The sequence below is a fragment of the Mustela putorius genome, unplaced genomic scaffold (assembly GCF_011764305.1).
Source record: "Mustela putorius furo isolate JIRA1106 unplaced genomic scaffold, ASM1176430v1.1 tig00003834_pilon_pilon_pilon, whole genome shotgun sequence".
Classification (NCBI taxonomy): domain Eukaryota; kingdom Metazoa; phylum Chordata; class Mammalia; order Carnivora; family Mustelidae; genus Mustela; species Mustela putorius.
Window position 1 is genome coordinate 83,153,985 of NW_025421987.1, and position 21,147 is coordinate 83,175,131.

Consider the following 21,147-nt stretch of genomic DNA (forward strand, 5'->3'; position numbering starts at 1 on the left):
TATTTCTTTTATTACATTAGTGTGCAAATCAAACACACACACACAAACACACACACACATACACATTCCCTTACATATACCCCAAAAGCATATATTCTAACTACAGTTTTTTGTTCATAAAGCTTTAGGATAGAAATCATATGTTTATTGTATTTGTCCGTTGTAGCAACATGGTTGCTTCTCTATAAATTCTTCTTAGTACTGAAAATAAATCTGTTTGGAGCCAGTACAGTTGGGTCTGCTCACAACCCCCTTAGCTCAAGCCTGGGGAGAAAGTTTTTCATGTGTGTCTGTGCACCATGAAGCTAAGAGACAAAATCAGGTGATGCTATCTGGCAGTTTGTGCTTCCTAAGGATTTTTTTTACTTCTATTGTTTTTTAGATTATTTTTTTGAAGATTTATTTATTTGTTTTGGGGGGAACAGAGGGAGAGTGAGAATCCTGACGTAGACTCCCCACTGAGCATGGTGCCCCATGTGGGGCTGGATCCCAGGAAACCTGGGATTATGACCGGAGCAGAAATCACGAGTCTGACGCTTACCTGACTGAGCCACACAGGCACTCCTGGATTATTTTACTTAAAAAAAAAAAAAAATTAGTATATGTTCAGCAAGAGTTAACTGCTCCCATTTTGTGACCTGGGTAACTTTAAAGTTGGAGGTTTCTGCCTTCCACCCTGAGCCACCCGGATCCTGAGCCATAGGCTTACCTGTGGGGAAGAAGGTGACTTTTAAGGGGGTTAAAAAAAAAAGGTTGGTGTCTCTAGGTCCTCCTGTTGGAGGTAAGGGACCACCGATATGGAGCTGGAGCTTCTGCGGACTGGCCTCGTGCACTGTTGGTGCTCCATGCTCCATGCAGTATCTGGCACTCAGTGGGTGCTCACTAAATCATGTTGACCACATCTTTCAGCAGGTTTTTTTTTTTAAGATTTTTTTTTTTATTTGAAAGAGAGACAGAGAGAGTGTGAGAGGAGAGGTCAGAGGGAGAAGCAGACTCCCCACTGAGCAGGACTCAATCCCGGGACTCCAGGATCATGATCCGAGCCGAAGGCAGTTGCTCAACCAACTGAGCCACCCAGGGGCCCCTCTTTCAGCAGGTTTAATCTTGGTTACTATTTGCTTAGTCCAGAGACCTGAAAGAGAAATCAGTGAGTTAAAATTTTAATTAAAAGAAAATCTTTAGGGCACCTGGATGGCTCTAGTCAGTTAAGCGACTGCCTTTGGCTCAGGTCATGATTCCGGGGTCCTGGGATCGAGTCCCACATCGGGCTCCCCCTGCTCTGTGGGGAGCCTGCTTCCCCATCTTCTGCCTGCCACTCCCCATCTTGTGCTGTCTCTCTCTCTCTCTGTGCCAAATAAATAAATAAATAAATAAATAAGAAAATCTTTATAGTGCCTTCTTAAAAAATCAGCACATACTTTTCTTTTATATAATTTTTAAGAGCAATATAGATTCATCATAGAAAAATGATAAAAAGAAGATAAGTAAAAAGAAAAATAAACCTTTCCATAATTCTACTTCTTGGGATATATATATATTTTCCATCCAGTTCTTCTCCTCCTTATATGTGTGTGTAGAATATTACATGAAATATACATATTAGACACATATCTAAACATAGTGTTTTAAAGAATTATTATTATTATTTTTTAAGATTTTATTTATTTATTTGACAGAGAGAGAGATCACAAATAGGCAGAGAGACAGACAGAGAGAGAGATGAGGAGAAGCAGGCTCCCTGCTGAGCAGAGAGCCCTATGCGGGACTCGATCCCAGGCCCCTGGGATCATGACCTGAGCCGAAGGTAGAGGCTTAACCCACTGAGCCACCCAGGCGCCCCTAAAGAATTATTTTTACTTATTTGTCAGGGAGAGCGAGAGAGAGCACAAGCTGGGGTAGTAGTGGGCAGAGGAACAAGCAGGCTCCAGCTGAGCAGGAAGCCTGATGCTGGACTTGATCCCAGAGCCCTGGGATCATGACCTGAGCTGAAGGCAGACGCTAAACCAACTAAGCCACCCAGGCATCCCTAAACATGATGGTGTTTTATAATTTTTTTTTCCTTTTTTTGTGGGCACTATACTCAGTGTTTTAAAATCTTGGTTTGCAGTTTTTCTTTCTAGTTTGTTAATAATTAATTCCTAATCTGTTATATCTGCATTCAACAAGGATCTACTTTCATGGTTGAATTTAAATATTTCCCAAACAATTAGCAAACACATTTAAAAATAGCCAGCAAAATGTTTTATTTGGCATGATATAGACTGAAAGTTTTCATACTGTTCATATTTTTTGTACTTAACTGGTAAAATATCTTTTTGGGACCAGTATAGAATTGACATATGAGTAAAGGCATTTACATAACGTAACTACCATCTAACCCTTTCAGTAACTCAACTACCAAAAAAAAATCAAATACATTTACTTTTATGAAAATTAAGACACATTCTCTGACGAGTGTCACCCTAGAATTGCAAACTTGAGTGGTAAGAGGGCATGTAGCAATTGCAAAGGATGAGATAAGAATATGAAGGAAAAAGTTGAGGTTTGCTTCTTTTGCCCCAGATGGGTGAAAACATCATCATTAACCAGCTCTGTCCTCTCAGTAGCATCAGAGTAAACCCATGTCTTACTTTTCATCCATTTCATTTTTTGGTCACTAATTTTTGGGCTCCTAGAAGGGAAGACTAACAAATTCATCTTTTTAAACTCAGGGCTTAGGATCGTGCCAATAGAATAAATGGAACACTCATGAAAGAAATTGAAGAAGACACAAAAAGATGGAAGATCATTCCATGCTCATAGATTGGAAGAATAAACATTGTTAAAATGTCTATACTGCCCAGAGCAATCTATACTTCATGCCATCCTGATCAAAATTCCACCGGTTTTTTTAAAGAACTGGAACAAAAAATCCAAAAATTTGTATGGAACCAGGAGACCCTGAATTGCTAAGAAAATGTTGAAAAAGAAAAACAAAACTGGAGACATCATGTTGCCTGATTTCAAGTTTTATTACAAAGCTGTGATCACTAAGTCAGCATGGTACTGGCACAAAAACAGACACGTAGACCAATGGAACAGAGAAGAGATATGGACCCTCAACTTTATGGTCAATTAATCTTCAACAAAGCAGGAAAAAATATACTCTGGAAAAAAGACAGTCTCTTCAATAAATGGTTCTGAGAAAATTGGACAGCTATGTGTAGAAGAATGAAACTTGATCATTCTCTTACACCATACACAAAGATAAACTTGAAATGGATAAAAGACCTCAACGTAAGACAGGAATCCATCAGAATCCCACAGGAGAACATAGGCAGTAACCTCTTCAACATCAGCCACACCAACTTCTTTCAAGATTATGTCTCAAAGGCAAAGGAAACAAAAGCAAAAATGAACTTTTGGGACTTCATCAAGATAAAAAGCTTCTGCACAGCAGAGGGAACAGTCAACAAAACAATGAGGCAACCCACAGAATGGGAGAAGATATTTGCAAATGACACTACAGACAAAGTGCAAATATCCAAGATCTATAAAGAACTTCTCAAACTCAACACACACAAAACAGATAATCACGTCAAAAAATGGGCAGGAGACATGAACAGACACTTCTCCAAAGAAGACATACAAATGGCTAACAGACACATGAAAAAATGTTCATCATCATTAGCCATCAGGGAGATTCAAATCAAAACCACATTTAGATACCACCTTACACCAGTTAGAATGGCCAAAATGAACAAGACAGTAGACATGAAGTGTTGGAGAGGATGTAGAAAAAGGGGAACACTCTTATGTTGGTGGGAATGCAAGTTGGTGCAGCCACTTTGGAGAACAGTGTGGAGATTCCTTAAGAAATAAAAAATAGAGCTTCTCTATGACCCTGAAATTGCACTACTGGGTATTTACCCAAAGATACAGATGTAGTGAAAAGAAGGACCATCTGTACCCCAATGTTCATAGCAGCAATGGCCACTGTTGCCAAACTGCAGAAAGAACCAAGATGCCCTTCAATAGAAGAATGAATCAAGAAGATATGGTCCATATGTACAATGGAGAATTATGCCTCCATCAGAAAGGATGAATGCCCAACTTTTGTATCAACAGGGACGGGACTGGAGGAGATTATGCTGAGTGAAATAAGTCAAGCAGAGAGAGTCAATTATCATATAGTTTCACTTATTTGTGGAGCATAAGGAATAACATGGAGGATATTGGGAGATGGAGAGAAGTGAATTGGGGGAAATCAGAGGGGGAGGCAAACCATGGGACACTGGACTCTGAGAAACTGAGGGTTTTGGGGGGGGGAGGGATTGGATGAGCCTGGTGGTGGGTATTATGGAGGGCATGTATTGCATGGAGCCCTGGGTGTGGTGCATAAACAATGAATTTTGAAACACTGAAAAAAATAAAATTAAATTTAAAACAAAGAAAGAATAAATGAAACAGTGGCTGAGGATATCTGCTAAATTGTGGATTCCAATGAGAAAGCATCCCTTATTTCTGGAACTGCTTTCTTTTCACGTAATTACATTTCCAGAGTTGCTCTTTAAATTGGTGTTCATAGTTTGAGCAAAAGACTTAGGAAGAAAAGCTGGGAACAGGCAGTTTTGACACAGTACGAACTTGATTTTCAAGCTCTGACTGAACCAGGGAAAGGTTCAGCAATTAAACCATTAAAAAAAGAGACATCTTCGAGAAAGCACTGAATGCATTGCTGTTGCTCATGTTGGCTCATGCTTTGCCAATCTGGTCTCTGTCACTTACACACTTTAATACCTCATTGCTGTTTTGTTATGTTTCTTCCACCAAAGCGTCCGGCCTTTACCTGCCCAACTTCCTCCTCTTTGAAAGACCAACTCAAATGACCCTTCCTCTACTGAGTCTTTACCTCCCTCCCCTTCCGTGTCTCCAAACTGGCCAGAATGAGTCATTCTCATCCTTGTGCTCCCACAGTACTTTGTTCATATCTTTGTTTTAACACATCATAGTACATTTTTGGTTAAGTGGATATTTTAGTTCATTTAAGCTGCTATAACAAAATACCACAGACTGGGTGGTCTATAAACAGCAAACATTTATTTCTCACAGTCTTGGGAGCTGAAAGTTCAAGATCAGGTTGCCAGCATGGTCCAGCAAGGGTTGCAGACTTTTCATTGTATCCTCATAAGGTAGAAGGTGTTCTCTGCATCATCCTTTTTTCTTTTTTTCTTTCCTTTAAGTTTTTATTTTGATTCCTGCTAGTTAATATCTAGTGTTATATTAGTTTCAGGAGTACAATATAGTGATTCGACACTTCTGGGTATCACCCGGTACTCATCATGACAAGTGGACTCCTTAATTCTGGGGTCTCTTTTATAAGGGCACTAATCCCATTCATAAGGGTTCTGTCCTTATGACCTCACCACCTTCTAAATGCACTACCTTCTAATACCGTCACCATAGAGGTTAGGATTTAATATTTGATTTTTGGAAAACACATACATTTAATCTATAGCAGTGTAGGTGGGTCCATCTTTGCTGCAAGGTGGAATTCCCTGAGGGCTGAGAGGGTTATTATTTATCTTCATGTCCTTGCTCTCTGGTGCAATACAGGGTGTAGAGTAAGAACCCCTGAACTTTGACATTTTCAGGGCCCTTCTATTTAGCATCACCAGCTGTAAATACACTCGCTATTTTTTGTTCTCAGTGGCTGCTGAGCTGAATCTGTGATGATACATAGCAAACTCAGGATGTCCTTTGTGAATGGGCTCTGTTGGCTGGGTGGCTTCCCAGTCATCTTCAGCCCATTGTTATGCCCCATGAGAAGGCGCTGTGGGTGGGGTGGGCTGGGACTCTTAAAGCAGATGCAGTATTCAAAGTCTCTCTCTCCCCACACTGTTACCGATCAGAGACGCTTGCTTCTCACCCCACTGGTCTTCCAAACCCAAATGTGTTTAATCACCTACAAGTACCACTCATTAACTGCCCCTAAAAACAATAATTAGGTACCACTTTTTAATGTGAAGTGATCCATGTTACTATTGTTTCCTCCACATACTGACTCTCCCACTGCTGGTATTGTGACAGCTAAATAAAAAGGCCAGTAATATGTGGGTTTCTGTTTTCTGTTTTTTTGTTTTTTGTTTTTTTACCTTGAGGAAACAAAGACTACCCTGATGTAATGAGATACTAGGAATCTCAAAAGAGCCAACAGAACAATACAGATTCTTTTAAAAATGTTACTATAAAGCCACCAAGAAGGAATTATTCAGCAATAATATATGGGAGACTGGTTATTGTTAGAACTTACAGTCCATGGGGAGAGGCGGGGTCTTGGGGAGAGGCACCAAGCTGTTCAAGACAACCTGCGAGGCGCGCGTGACCACACAGGCACATATGTTGTTAGAGTTGACACTGTCTCCCAAGGACAGACATTAAAAAGCAGCTAAAATGCTCATAAGAATTGGTCAATGCACGTTTTCAGCAAAGCTTTCTAGGACTAAACCGAAATTTTTAAAAGAAACAAACCTCTTATTAAAAAAAGTGTTCTGCCAAGTGCTGCTCTGTACAACATGAGTTTTGGAGTCCTCACTGAAAAGCCACTTACCCTAATTTCTCAGGAATTTCTTGGTCGGAAGGTTTGGAATATGTCAGCACCAAGATTCTAACTCCTTGGCCTGAGGAGTACGCCCCTCCTTGCCCAAGGTTCCTCCTTGGCTCTGGATGGAAACCTTCCTAACTGCCATAGAATGCTCAGGTGACAAAACTGACATTTCACCACCTGATTGGCTGGGTGCCCAGGAGCACCCTGGGAAAGAATTTGAACATTCTTGGCAGTTGAGATCTAGACCTTGACGGTTGTAACTGATGGGTTGGGTTGGGCACTCCTGATGAACCCTACATTCCTGAGAGAAAAATCATCCAAAGTAAGGCATTTTACATGATAGACTAGACTCAGCAGTGGGGTTTTTCACTGGAAAGATGTGGTATTTCCAAGGACAAAGTATTTATTTTTTTTTTAAAGATTTTATTTATTTATTTGAAATAGAGAGAGATCACAAGTAGGCAGAGAGGCAGGCAGAGAGAGGGAGAAGCGGACTCCCTGCTGAGCAGAGAGCCCGATGCGGGCCTCGATCCCAGGACCCTGAGATCATGACCTGAGCCGAAGGCAGAGGCCCAACCCACTGAGCCACCCAGGTGCCCCAAGGACAAAGTATTTAAACCCACCTGGACACCATACCTGAGCCTTGTGAATGAGAGGATTATGAAATAAAACCGGAAAACAAAACAAATCAATATCATTTGTGGTTCCAGGCACTTGAGAGAGTTGAGCATTAGATAGGATGATGTTTCTGTGTGGGATGGAGAGAGGTGTTAGGACTGGAGATTAGAAGGTGGGAATAAGGAAATACAGGCAAGGGTAAGGATAGATAAGCAGGGTCATTGGAGGTTAAGAATGGATCAGTACTCTCAGACCAAGTACCAAGCCTCACATGATCAGCCACTGCTCTGAGGGCCTGTGGGGATTTTTTTTTTTGGAATTGAGAGAAATTTCTTAATTTTAAAGGTAGAATGATCTATGTAGGGGCTCCTGGGTAGCTCAGTGGGTTAAGCCGCTGCCTTCGGCTCAGGTCATGATCCCAGGGTCCTGGGATCGAGCCCCCGCATCGGGGTCTCTGCTCAGCCGGGAGCCTGCTTCCTTCTCTCTCTCTCTGCCTGCCTCTCTGCCTGCTTGTGATCTCTCTCTCTGTCAAATAAATAAATAAAATCTTAAAAAAAAAAAAAGAATGATCTATGTAAAATGATGGGACACTAATGACCAATACTACAGGGCAGTGACATTTTAAAATAGTACGAACAGAGCACTAGTGATCCAAAGGAAGAAGGGGTTTCTGGGAAGGTCATTAGAGAGGGGTTAGAGAAGCCTCAATAGAAAACCAGAGACAGCATTGAGGTAGTTGGAGGGAGAAACATTGGAAGGTGAGATATACCTTGATTTGGTTAGAGCTTTTTGGCACCTTCAATATCCTGCCCATTATAACCATTGTGCTTATTTTGGGTTCTTTAGTGTCTTCTCCATCTTTTCAGGTGTCATTATGAGGGGCCCTGACTTACTGAGGAGACTCATAGAGAAACCCCCGTCCCCATCACAACTACCTCATTACTGTGATCTTCCAAGGTGATCACTCCTGAGGATTATCAGAGAGGAAAGAAAACCAAACGCCCATCAACAACAAATTGAAAATTGAAGTTGAAAGGCAAGTCTAAAGATTTGGAGTAAGAGCTGTATCTAGGATGAAGTTTTATCCTTAAAGGGAATGAACTATATCGGTGGAAGTAAGACATGTATTAATTAATGAATTTTTTTTCAATGTGGCTATTTGAATAATTTATGTGAGTGCACATTTTACTACCTGAGATGAATACCTGTATGCTAGTTTACTTTTGGCTCTATCTTAGTATACAAGGCTGCTATAAAATGGTAGATGCAAAATAATAACAAGTTTAAGAGACTTTTCCAGTAGGTGCTTATCCCTGCACTGGCCCTTTCGGAAAATGAGGATCAACATAACATGCATTAGAGAATTAACATAGGAGGAAGTCTAATTCTAAATTTTCTAAACCCTGGAGAAAAGAGAATAAAAGGGAAATAATCATCATTTTCTCGTAATGCCATCATTTGCACTTTGGCCAAGTATAACAAGTACCAAGTGAAGGGGTGAGAAGTAAGGGGTCTGGTATACAGCTTGACAGGGTGTTCCCAACCAGCCTGCAGAGGTGGCCACACTGTCCTGCACTGGAAGTTTTTCTCCCTGAATTATCCAGGCCCGCTCTCAGTGCAATACGAACTCACTGATTCTTTGCCAAACTTTCAGTTCCCTTGAAGTGGCAGGTGCATAAAAGCCTACCTCTTGTTGCAAACCTCTGAATTCCAACAGCATCCTCCTCTTGGCTATGCTTCTCCATCTGGAGTTTTAACCAAATATTAGTGGCTGGCAGGTGGGTAGTTCTGAGTTTTGACTTCATGTTTGGACCAAGATGTCCTATTTGAAAGGAAAGGTAATTCTTTGGTATTATTTTTTAAAAAATGACAATAGTGCTACCACCATTCTAACTCTATCATTCCTGACTAAAGCTTAGCCCCAAACGGTTTCTGGGATTTCCACCCACAAGTTTATCAAAGATACTGACAATATCAAACTTTAAATTACATTAATTTATTTCATATTCTCCTTTAAAAGAGTTTAATCCTTCCTCCCTCCCTCATCATCTCCTTCTCTTCTTTCCCTTCTCTCTCTCTCTCTCTCTTTTTTATAATCCACAGAAACCTCCTGACTACGACCTCCTGTGATCACCCAGCTTGAGGGGTCCTCCTGAGGTCAAAGCTTTCAGGGGTACATATGGCCTGTCACCTGGACCACTAGGTGAGTGTTGTTAAATAGGGCCCTGACTCATTTCAGGTGGCCACTGCATGGACAGAAGGTACTGGGAGGAGGATCTTTGTTTTTCTTTTTTTTTTAATATTTTATTTATTTGACAGACAGAGATCACAAGTAGGCAGAGAGGCAGGTAGAGAGAGAGGAAGGGAAGCAGGCTCCATGCCAAGCAGAGAGCCCAGTGTGGGGCTCGATCCCAGGACCCTGGGATCATGATCCGAGCTGAAGGCAGAGGCTTTAACCCACTGAGCCACTCAGGTGCCCTGATCTTTGTTTTTCTGTTCCAGCTGCTCCATGGGCATAACTTCCCATCCCCACTTTACACCCATTCAGTCTTTTATGTCCATTGCCTGAAGTTCTGATGCAGAAACCCAGGGGTGAGAGAGGAATTAAGCCCCTTTTCCCTTTTATGCCTCCCTCCTTCCCCGAGGGTGTTCCTTAAGGGCCAAAGGAGAACTGTGTCTTGGGAATAACCTTGGGCTCTGAAAATCATGGGGTTCAAGTAGTTTATGAGAGGTGACTGCTGATTTCTCTGGAATTCTTTTCCCTCAAAGCTTTCAGGAGACTGGCGGAGTAAAATGTGTATCTGCCGGTATGTGGAGCCACAAGCTTCAAGCTTGGGCACCGGCCAGGGGGATCGATTGTTGTTAAAATGTTAAGTAAAGCAGGCAGTTTGACATGCAATGATGAGTTCACTTACCTAAAGAGGAATATGTATAGATAAAAGATCTGAAGTAAATGGAGGTATTTACAGCTGCATGTGAGGTTATAATTGATAGCTTCCTCCTTTGGTTTTTTGCACTTTCCAACCCACAAAGAACATGTGTTATTTTTATCAATGGAGGGTTAAAAAAAAATGTTTTTAAGAAGAAATAATGTAGGAGGTAGGAATCGTACTTCTTTCATTTCATTGTTGTGGTTAATGACTTCTGCAGGGGACACCTGGCCTAACACCTGGGTGGTGGTTTACTAAGGAGGCAATCTGGGATCTGTTCTCATTCTCTGTGGGCAGCAGAAACAGTGGTGTCCTGGAGACCTGGAAATGTCCCAGGATAAGTCCCCGAAATGAATTCCTTACCTATGGAGTCCTGTGGGCTTGTCATGATAACGAAGTTATGCTGCCAGCTTGCTAATTTCAATAATAGAATCACCAAGTGTTAGACCTTGAGGGATCTTAAAGAATAATCTACTATGTTTTCTCATCTTTGTGGCAGAACCAGGATGAGAGTCTGATAGTAATATTACCTTTTAGTAAGCAGCCACTATGTGACAGGAATGGTACTAGGGACTTTATGTAGGTCAATCTTTAATCATACTATTAACATAGGTATGCATCATTCTTATCTTAATGTTATAGAGGCAATTGGATGATTAAGTGCTCTCTGCACCTCTACTTTCTCATCTATAAAGTAGCTTCTAACTGGAGTCAAAAGTGGGCTCCCTGTTTGGTTCCAAAATGGGCTCCTCATACACAATTCTGCCTCTTTATTTTTTAGCATAGACTACATGATTCCCAGTCTTAGAGATTTATCTTTTGTTGCCACATTTAAAACCTAGGTCTGTTTTAACCTGTGTTAGCTGTGTGGATCCACCCTCAAATTACAGTCCTCTTGTTGGATTAGTCAGGCGTTGCCATGAAGAAGCCCACTTCCAAGTTCGAAGGCTCACGTTTGCTCCTCAAAGCAGTATGGCTACAGGCCTTCAATTACTTACCCACTTCCTTTTTGTTGTGAATGTTCCTATTTCTAGGCTGCGGGAATATCTGGCTAGAGTGAAGGTATGGTGGCCAGGAGATTGGCATCAGAGCCCCGGCTGTAGGATGGGAGCCGGGAGGGGAGCTTCAAGGCCGGAGCACCCTGAGCCTCTGCCGGTGGTGGCTCAGCGTGCCGCCTTCTGAGCCTTCTGCCCTCCCACTGTGGGAAGTTGGGGCTGACCTGGTCTTTGGGGGAAGAGAGAACTGAAGGCCTTCTGAGCTAAAGGTGGAAGATAGTTAGGGCAGAGAGGTATCTTCTCTTAGAGAGGAAAGTTAAAACTTCTATCATGAAGGGAATCAACTTGGAGTACGTTCTCCATGTTTCAGTCTTGGCCAGAGGCATTCTGGTTAATCAACTATTCTGAACAAGGGTGATGGTGTGTGTTATATGTGGCTGAATACTTTTCCAGGGATTATAACACAATAAAGTATGGGTAAAACCCAAACTACAGTAAATATAATTAAATCTTTCTTTGATGATTCATAAGTCCTTTAGGATCCTGTAGTGCCTCAGGGTCACCATTATGTAGATCATCATCCTTGATGAGGCAGGCAGCTAAATAAAAATACCAGATTGTAAGTTATAGACCTCACTTCTACTTTGCCTGCCTGGGTGGTCTTGGGCGGGTGTCTTGACCTCTTGAGCATCCAAAGTAGGGGTGGCCACATTACATCACAGGGCTGTCATTGAAGAAAACTATGTGCATCAAGACTGTTGTAATTATTACTATTAAGCTAACAGTATATCAAAGTGCTGGTTGTTAGACAATTCTAGTACGTGTTTTTTTTTCTAACATGATTCAAAGTAATTCACTCTAGTCTCCTTTTAAGGAAAACATGGCTTCCCCAGGAGCAGGTATTGCTGAGAGGTGATATTAGTCACGGGCCAGCAAAAGCGTTTAAAGTTTTTAAACAACTAAGGTGATATATGGATTTTGTGAAAAAAATAGAATGTTACAGGAGAGCATATGAAAAAAGAAAATCCTCTTCTGCCCTCGTCGTCTCAGTCTCCCCAGAGGGAAGCTTTATGTAGTTCAGTGTCTATGCGTACCTATGTGCGTAACAGATACATGTTACGCTGTTTATTAATGTCCTATGACTTTGCTTCCCCCCACTCCCCTTAATAACATATCTTAAGGATATTTTCATTCTTTTTTTACAGCTGCATCTTCCTGGTCTTTTATAATGTGGATGAGTTTTTTCTTGTTTGACCATTGTTCTGTTGATAAACATTAGGTTATTTCTAGCTTTTCTAGAGCAAACAGTGCTGCAGTGAGCACAGAAAGTACCAACTGTAGCCACTCGGTCACTTATTACCACCTCGGGTCATTTCAACCCCTAGGTCATAAAACACATTCTTGGTGTATCTGCCTTCTGAAAGAGAGAGCATCAAATAGGAACAAAGATTGGGACTTTAATGGTGCGGGGCTTTCTGAGACACGGATCCACTGGTACCATTATCACTGCATCCCAGTTGTAGGGAGTTTCCAGTAACTTCCAAAATCCCCTTTTGTACCCCTTTGACTTTTGACCACACCTACCTCATCTCGAGGCAACTATTGATAATGATTTTTGTCTCAACTTTTGCCTTAAATTTCATAAAATGAAACAACAATATGTAGTCTTTGGTGTCTGCTTATCCTTACCAACATGTTTTTTGAGGTTCAGCCATGTTGTTGGAGGCATCAGTTACTGCTGAGTAGTATTCAGTACCTAGATAAACATTTTACTTATTCTCTGGGGTTGTTTCCAGTGTGGGGCTATTTTCAGTTTTTGCCTATGACACAGAAGGATACTATGAACGTTTGTGTACAAATTTCTGTGTGGACATATACTTTTATTTCTCATGGGTAAATATGTAGGAGTAGAAATCCTGGGTCTTATGATTAAGTGTGCGTTTAAACTTTTTCCTAAAAAAAAGCCAAATTATTTTCTAAAGCGGTCATTTTATATTCCTACCAGCAATGTGTAAAGTTCCCAGTTTCTTCACTTCATCAATAACACTTTGTATTGTCAGTCATCTTGATTGTAGTTCTTCTACTGGTCTGGTAGGGCTATCTCATTGTCATCTTGATGTGTATTTTCCCATTAATAACGATATTGGGCACATATTCATGTGTTTATTAGCCATTCACGTATATTCTATGGTAAAGTGCTTCATCAAATCTTGTGTTTATTTTGTACCAGGCTGTTTGCCTTTTATTATTGGAAGAGTTCTTTATATATTCTGAATACAAAACACTCATATATATTTATGCATATGATTCATATATAGATAAATGATTTGTGAGTGTTTTTTCTTAATCTATGGCTTGTCTTCATTTCCTCAGTGGTGATTTTTGGAGAAGTATTTAATTTTGATGAGTCTAAATTTGTTAATTTTTTCTATTATGGATGACGCTTTGGGTGTCATAGCTGATAAATCTTTGTTCACCTCAAGGTTGCTAAGATTTTCTCTTAAGTTTTCTTTTGGAAGTTTTATACAAACAAGGTGATTTTATAAGTTTTAAAGACTGGATGAAACTAATGTTTTCTGTAGGCCCTTCATTGACTAAAATCAATGGATCTATGGAGTTAAATCTATAGAACAGTTCTTTTCTACTTTTTCACAGTGGTTTTTACAGTTTGACTAGATTGTGTACCTACAGAATCACTACAGTGGTCTTTGTTACTGACCCCTTAAAATTTTTTCCCAAGATAGAATGTAAGATCATATCTATTTAGAAGAATCAGGAAAAATTTTCTTTGAAGAAATCATACTTATTTCCTACACCATAAATAGATTATTCTCTGTGTTATATCATTTAGCAAATGTACGGCACTCTCTCTCAATACCAATGCAGTAAAGTAATTTCCTATTACCAGCTGTTTTGACATGGCGTATTTCTACTTCTCCTTATTCCTAGTGACTCATTTTATTTCTCTGGATAATGAGGCTATGATTTATCAGCTCTTAATAAGGTTCTCTGTGTGTGTGTGTTTTAAGAGCTATGTTGCTTTTAATTATTAGAGCTTCAATCTCATTTCTTTCAAAGCTTCATTGATCAGAGCATATATAGGTCCTTATTCCTTGTTTGAAACTCTTAGGGTCAGATACATTTTTACATGCATAGTTAAAAGAAAAGTTTTGCATTTTTTTTTTTTTTTAAAGAAAGGTAGTATACTGCATATTCTGAATGAATAAAATATCTCTCGGGAATCAGGATAACGACTACTTCATAATATGGATATGCTAATATTTTTCAATATATTCAATATTTACAGTATGTGAAATAAATATGAAGACTGTAAATAGCTTCTATCAGTTCGGAATTCAGGTCTGGTTCATTTTAGGGGCAAATGAATTAGAAAAAAATTTTCCGCTTTAGAGCTTTTCTAGATTTCAAAATGAGAGTAAAACTTAGTGGATTTATACTGTCCGTGAGCACACTACAGTAGTGGCTTCTGGTGCTGTGTTGGGTTCCTTAGTAGTTGACCACTGCTGGTTGTGCATTTGGAGCCATGGTAAGCAGGTGTCACATTCCAGGAGACCCAGACAGATGTTGGCAGGCCTTGGCCAGGCTTTTAGCCTGAGTTTTCTGAATGAACATTGTAAAGAGAGAGAATTTCCACTGTGTACAATGGTACGATTTAGATGATTTTTGAGGGGGAGGTATTGTCATTCAAAATCAATATATACTTGAAAAAAATGCTTTCTCATCTCCCACTAATTCCGGTGCATTAATTCCATCTGCCTCATGGCACAGCCTCTCAGAGGCAGATGCCCAATAAAGATCTGTTATCTAGGGGGCCTGGATTCCTGGCTTGGGGTGAAATTATATCCTATAAAATGGAATTGAGTCAAGCTGTGATATATTTGAATCCCATTGAGAGCTAGATTATATGGTCAATGGCAGCTCAGAAGCATGTTTTAATCACCAGGCCCTGTGATGCTGACCTGATGGCACTTGTAGAAATCGCTGGCCCCTGTCCCTAGGGAAAACGGAAGTATCCTTGGTACCCACAACGTCTTTCCCTGTATATGAGGTGTCTTAGAGACTCCTCTTATGGCACTTTATTGAATAATTACAGAAGCAGTAACTAGTTGTCATGAAAGATTTATACGAGTAAATGATATACAAAAGCTTACATAAATATATGGAGGTAAAGGGTAAAGGAAAAGCCCATGCCATTGTTCCACTCCATTCCTGCTACCCTCCTCCAGGAGGATGTGTGACACCACTGGTAGTAATTTGGTGTGTGTCATGCTAGGCATGTGCACATACAAACACACACAGTCGTACTTATAACCAAATGGGTCATCCTGTTCAGATTGTCCCGTCACTTGCTTTTCTTAACAATCTATCAGAGACATCTTTCTTGGTCACTGCTAGCCTTTTGATGTCTGCAGAGCATTGCTAAGAATGTATTTAATCACTCTCCTAGTGAAAAACCTGTAGGTGATTTTGGGGTATCACAAACTCAGCTTCAATGACCTTCCTTATTCATTTATTTTGGAGCATATGGGTATTTTTAGAGAATAGACAGCAAAATTGTCATAGTTTTTGGTTTATCTCTAAGGCCTTACTCCTAGCACCTGTTTTTAGGAAGTCTAAATGCCCACATTCTCCACCTTCTTCCTTCTGTTTATCTAGAAAGCCATCTGGGGCAATGGTTGCCTTTGCTGGACATGTGTGTCTCTTGCCATGAGGAAGGGGGACGTGAGGGGCAAAGAGGAGAGATGTTTGTGTTTATAACTTTGATGCTTTTGATTTTGTCTGCTAGCTACTAACTTAATATTGTGTTCTCTTATCTCCATGTATAGGACGGGTCAGATAAAATAAGAGCTTGCTTTCAGTAATGTAGATTGTTACAAACTTTTTGGAGACCTCCTCACAATAGCTCCTACAAATTAAAATATTCATACTGTTGTGATCCTGCAGTTTTGCTGCTACAAAGTACTACGGAAATCACGTTATTTTGAGACCTGAAAAATTTTGTTCAGGTATGAATTTCAGAAGCTTTTAGGAATCTTTTCTTTTAAATAGTTCCTGCAATGAAATGAATGTTTGTGTCCCCCCTAAATTCATATGTTGAAATCCTAACACCCAGTGGGATGGTACTAGAAGGTGGGGCCTTTGGGAGGTGATTAGATCACAAGGGACAAACACCCATGAATGGGATTAGTGCCCTTTTCAAAGCCACCCCAGAGAGCCGTGTCTCTCTTCTTCTGCCATGTGGGAAGACAATGAGAAGTCAGCTGTCTGCAACCTAGAAGAGGGTCCACACTGGAACTCACCATACTGGCACCTTGATCTTGGGCTTCTAGCCTCCCGAACTATGAGGGAAAAAAAAACTTGCTTATAAGTCACCCCATTTCTGTCACAGCAGCCTAAGCCAGATGCTGCAAGACGTTCATAGAAATCAGTTCTTTAACCTACAGAGTTATTCATTTTCAGAGCACTAGAGTCTAAAGCTGTGAGGACCTTTGGATACTGTAAGATAAGAAAATTGGTAAGATTATGGCAAATGTCTATAACTCTTACCCACCTGTGATCCTCTGGTCCAGGCAAAGGCTAGGTGATAAAAGCAGGATGGCAGCAATGGGTGTAGTACTAATGGGGGAACCATTACGTTTAGGACAGGACCCTTTATCACTTTCATTCCTATAGCAGACTTTCTCTCACTCTTCTCTTTACTACTCATTTGTCTTTGTGGGTGTCAGTATTCTCATTAGCTTCAAAAATCCTGTGTTGGGGACTTATTTTCATGATTTTTACTAATAAAAGTCAATTAGTAGATATGTAACCAAAGTAAGAAACAGGTTATCCTTTTGAATATGAAAAATGGCTGTTTGTTAACTTTTAGATGTAAATTGATAATATTTTCCCATGCAACTGATGCTCCTGGATATTATTTCAGACATTCAGCACTTGAACACAGGTGTTAGAGTGGGAACTGCAGATCTGGAGAGAAATAAGATGGAGTGCTTGCCCTCGAGAAGATTATATTTGAGTAGATCACACTTTGGCTATTTTTTAAAAAGTCTGGTAATTCTGGGAACAGAAATGGGGTCAAAGTGTGAAACTCTATGAAAGAAACTTTGAGCACAATTTTTATCTCACCCAAATGGACCCAAACTCTGTCTACCTTTGAGTATAAATGAAGAGTTATGAAGATTATGGATCAAATTGTGGTAACCTCTTATGTCCCCTTTGATGACCGCAGGACTCCAGCACTCCTCAACATCTCTTCCAGGTTGCAGAGTGGGAACAAGTTCATGCACGTTTTCCTAGTCGGGCAACCTGTCATGTCACTTGTCCCTGGCCCAACTACAGGTCCCTGTGACAACATAATTCATTGAGAAAAGGTTCCTCTAATGGAATTTTAGGGTTCCACAGAGGCGGAGAGTCTGGTCAATGTTTGGGGAAGAACCATGCTCTCCCAGCTCCCTGAGCACTTTATTCCCTGGGCCCCACAGGTGCACTGCTTATATCTTGAGTGTTCCAGTGAGTGACTCTCATGAGAAATGTTCTTCAAATTCTCACTCCAAAATTTCCCTCATTATGGTGGATCTAAACCAGGGCCCATGTATTGAGGGGATGGGGTAGGGTGGGGTAACGGACTAAAATCAAGTGACTTTTCCTGTCCTTGCCAGTCTTCCCCCATTTTTCCTCTCCAGTCCTTGGCAGTTACTAGTATTCTCTCTTTTAGAGAAAAAGACATTGTGTATACACATCTCCTTAAGCAAATAGGTACCCAGGGATGTAACCAGTCTACCAGTTCCCCCAAACAACCTGACTCGGACAGGGACCATGACTTGTTTGACATTGTATCTCTAGTGCCAACCCAGTGCTTGCCACAAAAGTGGCAATCCTTGTGGAATTAAATATTAAAGGGGAGGATTAAAATATAGTCTATGGATATCAAACAGAGGGCCCTCAACTTCATCATCATGCCCATGAGAGAGGCTAGTGCATGCTTGTTAACTAAGTGAACAATTGATATCTTTTATGTTCCAGATCTAATGATCTCATGATTTTTGCTGCCCTGTTTCTATATTCTTATACTGTTAACTTCATGACCAAAGAGGTCTATTTATAAGACATTTGACGAGGATTAAAGGTATATATTTTCTGGATCTATAAAATGATTTAAGAAGATTAATAAGCATGTATCAAGAAAAACATGTGCAATTCAAATGCAAAACAACTCTTCTAGGCACTAGGAACTTACCGTATTATGGAAAGCAGCAGACACATGGGTGAAAGGAATCAGGGAGCCTGGGGGACGGGGATAGGAAAAGAGGGAAGAAATAGAGAGGGTGGAAGGCAGAGCCAATGGTGACCAAGGACTCATATTGGAACTCCTGGTTATCTAGGTTCCAAGTTCTAACACTGCCATCAAGATGAGCATGTTTACTTTATTTTTTGTTTTTAAAATGATTTTTGTTGAGGAATAAGTAATAGATTCACATGGTTTGACAGAAGATCTCAAAGCTAAGAAAATCCACCCATTTCCTTTAGTCACCTGGCTCTTAGAGGGACATATTCTATTTCTCAATGCAAATTTACCTCAGATCGAAGTCAAAGAGAAGATACAGGGAAACTTAAAAAAATTTTTAGTCCCTTAGGCAAAGCCAGAGCTGACTGACTTGTTTAGGAAAAGTCTGTGATCTTGGTCTCATTAGTTTTATGTTCAAACATACTGAGCTTATTAGCTTGGACAGGAGCTCCTGATTGTTCACAAAGCAGTCAAACCTCAGAGGTCTTGCCCTCTGTTTTAAAATGTTTTAGCAACATTTGAATCTGGTGTTGGGTTGGGAGGGGGTTGGGACTGTGATCTGGACTTTCCCAGAGTGGTTCTTTCCTGCTGCAGAGCCAAAGGCCAGGAGGGAGAGGGGAGACTCAGACACTAGAAGACCAAGCATAAGTCATCTGTGCAGAGGGCCCCGGTCAGGAAAGTGGACAAATGTGCATGTCCAGAACCAGCTTAAAGAGTCAGAGGTCAATGAGGAAAATATATGTCCCACATCCAACTCAGCCAGGGAGAGAGCTAGGAGACCTTAAATCGCTGCTAAGCAACAGAGCACCTGGGTGTAGGTAGGAAGACTTCTGAGAGGGGTGGTGTCTGACCAGTACTTCGCCAGGTAAGGAAGAGTGTGTCAGTGTCCAAAGAATGGGAATATTAGGTCTTCCACTCCTTTGGCACTGGCTGGAGGAGCGAAGATCCGTGATGAATGGGGAGAGGCAGCGGGTGCCGTGGGCAGCACTGTGGCATGAAGGGACCTGTGTGTCAGAAGTGTGGAGTTGGAGCTCACAGAGGGATGGTTGGGAGCCCTGAAAGCACAGTGACCACAAGAAGGTCAGCCTGAGGAGAGGGGGAGACTACAGGGACATTGCTTAGAGACAGCCATATCTGACTCCCTTTCTAACTTCTAAGTCTCTCCCTGCCACCTCCTTGCCTCTCACCAGCCCTTCTCAGCTGTCCCCACAATCTCCTTTTTCCCCCCATTCACTCCTTCATCTGCTGCAGAGGGCTCACCGTCCTCCTGTTCCAAACCCTGCGGTTCCTCTCTCCTCACACCACTCCCCCCTCTGCTGTCCCCACAGTCACCAGTGTCCCCTTTATCCAGCTGTAGTCTTCAGTCTTTGTGGGACTTTTGACTACTATCGTCCCCTTGAAGTATCTTTTGAATTGGTAATTGATTTATGCTTCAAACCCAGAAATAAAAGGCAGTGTCTTTCCCATCCTTGTCTTTCATTTCTCCACAGGCAGCCGCTGCTCTTTATGTATCCTTCCAGACATTCTTTATGCCTATATTAGCAAACACAAATTTATATTTAGTGACAAATAAGGATATAGTTTCTTTTTTTCCCGCCTTTCCTAACACAAACAGTAGAATATTATGCATACTGTTCAGCTCTGTGTTTTCTTCATTTACCAAATGAAAAAAAAAAAAAAAAACTCGTGCATAGGTGCCGGGTTTCTCCCGGTAAGCTGGAGCTTACCACGCTCCAACTACTCATTACGTCCCACACTTGCTTCTCTCTTACATCCTTTGACCCTGTTGGTAGGGAGGGTTTGTGGCCATTCATCTAGTTACTGCAGCCAGAAACTTGAGAGTCAGCTCTGACCACTCCCCCAACATCACCCAGAATATCCGCAGGCTCATCATTTCCTTTTCTTCATTCCTACCACCACTGCCTGAATTGGAGAATTTGTTCTTTAGGAGTTCTTCACCCAAAGACTCCTTCTGATTCACCCAGTTGTTCTTCATTCCCATAGCATCCTATAGACGCCCATACCGCGGAACTTGCCATTATGACTGGTCTGTTCTCTCACTAGACTGTGGTCCCTTGAGGGCAGAGATGTATTAATCCATGCTTTACCCATAGGAACATAACAGATGTTAAAAGAACACAGGAGAGAACAAGAGGTGCGCAGAGAAGAGTTCATTTGGTGAACTGTTTAGTGACTGGTATGTATTGACAGTGAAAGAAACTGTAAAGGAGACTGTATCTTCAAGGATCCTGGATCTTTGGATTAGAGGCAATGAACAGAGACCCAGGTTCTAGGCAAAAGAGCAGGTTTTCATTTTTTAGATCTGGCAATTTGTGAGATACACATTCAATATTCTGTGTACGCTTTGGTGGGCCACATACTTGGATATAGATCAGTCAGAGCTCAGAATAGTATGGAGAAGTGAGTTCAGAGAGTTATAAACACACAGAGCGGCTGAAGTCAGGCTGTGAAGACATCACCAAAAGGTAATCTGTAAGTGAGAAGATGGGTAAAGAGAGAATGTTGGATGACACGACCATCATTTGGAGCGCAAGAGAGGGAAAAGGAGCAAGTGAAGGATAAAAGATCAAGAAGTAGTGGGTCTCCCAAGGAGAAAAAAGTTTCAAGCAGATGGGGCAGGAGCCGGCCATATTAATTGAGGCCAAAATGTTCAGTGAGATGAAGACAGAGAAGTAACGAGGGGATTGAACA

The 21,147-nt window shown here is 41.1% G+C and overlaps 1 long non-coding RNA gene across 1 annotated transcript; it reads right to left on the reverse strand.

The window, feature by feature from the left end:
- Positions 1–1,013: 1,013 nt before the first annotated feature.
- LOC101687573 lies at positions 1,014–18,484 on the reverse strand. The gene is made up of 3 exons (XR_006609164.1): positions 18,388–18,484; positions 8,892–9,026; positions 1,014–1,132 (listed from the first exon to the last, which is right to left on the reverse strand). It is a non-coding gene; the product is annotated as an uncharacterized LOC101687573 (long non-coding RNA).
- Positions 18,485–21,147: the final 2,663 nt, after the last annotated feature.